The sequence below is a fragment of the Acanthisitta chloris genome, unplaced genomic scaffold (genome assembly GCF_000695815.1).
Source record: "Acanthisitta chloris isolate BGI_N310 unplaced genomic scaffold, ASM69581v1 scaffold9602, whole genome shotgun sequence".
NCBI lineage: Eukaryota > Metazoa > Chordata > Aves > Passeriformes > Acanthisittidae > Acanthisitta > Acanthisitta chloris.
The window spans coordinates 117,762-120,335 of record NW_008661020.1 but is presented as its reverse complement, the minus strand read 5'-3'; positions in this window follow the sequence as shown (position 1 = coordinate 120,335).

Genomic DNA, 2,574 nt, shown 5'->3' with positions numbered 1-2,574 from the left:
AATTCTATTCCAGCCAGTAGAATCAGGATATCCTTATACTGAATGTGTCACATACCTATTTTTTAATTATTACTTTTGTAAGTTCTCCTACCTGAAAATTTACCCTCCTTGAGTTTTTAAGGAATACTATCTTATACTTTTAAATATAGAAATATAGATTTATTATAATAATAACTTCTTAATGGGGGAAAAAAAGTTTTTAAAAGTGCTTATTGTTGTTTTAGTTAGCTTATTTTAAGTAAAATGAGGGACTTCTTTACAGCTTGGATGCAGCATTGCTCTTTAAGTCCTAGAGCTTGTTGCTCTTTGCTCCAGTTTTCAGAGAAACTGAAAGTAACTAGAAACTGACTTTAAAAATATCTTTCCTCCCCAGTGTTTTGTTTTGTTTTCTTAATAGATTCCCTCAGCATGATCTATCAGTATGGAGAAGTGTACTTTTTTTTTTTACAAATTTATATATCTAAAGGACCTCTAAGACAACTTTCACTCCCTAGATGTAGGAATTCTGGTGCTTAACCAATCTGTAAAATCAGAGGAAACTATGCTGAATTATCCAGCTGACAACCAATCCATTTTAAGTATAGCTCCCACATCATTAGATTATTGTGCTTTAATTATGCCATGTGTAAAATGTTTTTATACATAAAGCAACCAATCTGAACTTAGTCAAACGATGGCAGCTGTCTGCAGTCAATATTTGCAGCCCACTACTGGTATAAAATACAATCAGTTCTCATCTGCTAGTTTGAATGGAATTTAAGTTTCAGATCAAGGTATAGCTCTGATCCTGCATTGAATTGCACAAAGACAGTTCCTACATTTGTACCCAAAGTCATGTTGCTCTCTTTGAACTGCAGAGTTGGGGCTCTGAAAGATTGACTTGCAATCCTTCTCAAGCACATAACAACATAGCATTTTTGACCACTAACAAATCTGCAAATATTTTTTTATGGTATGTAATAATTCAATCGGCCATAATAAGCCAAATTTGCAAAAGAGGCTGTTTTCACCTAAAATATTCACTGGCTTGTATACATGTGTAATTCCAAATGGACAAGCACAAAGGCAAAGGCAGGTTGCAACCTTCCTGTACCTGTACATAGGCTTTAATTTTGCATGTGTCCATGTAAGGTTTAAAGGCACGCAAACTGATTAAATGAGAGGATCTCTTTTAAAAATATCTGTGATTGGTGATTTGTGCACAATGAAAATAAAGCTAGAAATGTAGAAGTTTCTTCGTAGGTCAGACATTTCAACAGCTGGAATCTTTCTGCCCCAAATCAGGATAAACAACCTGCTACAGTCTTATTAGGAGAAATGGTATATCCTAGTGTCTTGCTTAGCTGTCATCTCACATTCCCTAGGGGCTTGTATATCCTCTGTGACTGAGATTTGCACAGCAGTGTCAGGGATTTGGATGCTCAATTCCCATTACTGCTCCTAAGGATCTAATCCCTTTGTTAAGGGATGTTAGTGCTTCCTGTGGGTTTGCTGTCTTTTGGCTCCGTGGTATATGTTCCCTACCTTTCAGTATTTTCAATGAGTCTTCAGTTTGCTCTTGAAAAGGCCTTTCACCATTGGTGCACTTTACAATCCTTCACAGAAAGCCCTTAAGTGGCCATGGGAAAGCTATTGCTTACATATGTTGTTAACACATACATACACCTCAAAAGCCTGGAGAAGCCTGTACTTGAGAAAAGCAAGCAGGAGAGGTAACAGAGCAGGAATAGATTATTGGGATAATACCAGAAACCTAGGGACAGAAGCTTCAGGGGAAGCTGCAAGACAGTCCAAATTAGAATAAACTATTTGGACTATTTTGGCCCCTGGAGCACAGTAGAACTCCCTGACCTATTAATGTGCATTTGATCTCTTTCTCAGGGATGCTCCTTCCTGATGTTGTCTACATCAACATCAGAAAAATAAAACAAAGCCGAGATAAATGCTTAAGTACTGGCCCTTTGTATTCCCTATTTAACTGTTTTCAGATTAAGCATGAAAGTATTTAAGCATGGATGTAAGGCACACAGTCTTAATTAGCCTCCAAACCAGGGAACATAACCTGGCCCCTTTTATTCACTGCAACACAGAAAGCCAGTACAGGCAAAGGTTAAAATCTCACTCTGTGACATTTAATCATCTTTGCAAGGCACACTTGGGAGAGCTGGTGAGAAGAACTGCTGTTCTGTAATGATTTCATAGTTAATAATACATTTACATATGTGTGTCCACATGTGTGTGTGTATACACATATATCTAAAAAAATGTTCATGTCAATGGATGGGACAGCTACAGCATCATTTTCAACCTTAGCTAACAAAGCAGTCCAGTACAGAGAACAAGTTTTAAGCCTTTGACTTATGACTCCTCTTGTTCTTGATATGGTTTTAACTGTCAATGTTAGTAACTCATAAATATGACAATAATGCAGTAAGGACTACCACAAACACCCACTTCTGCGTTATTTTATTTTGTTCCGTATTTACAGTGTCCACACATCTTCATACATTTCCTTCCTCCTCACTGTCAGACACTGGGGCTCTGAGTTATGCAGGTAAAAAGGACTGACACTTT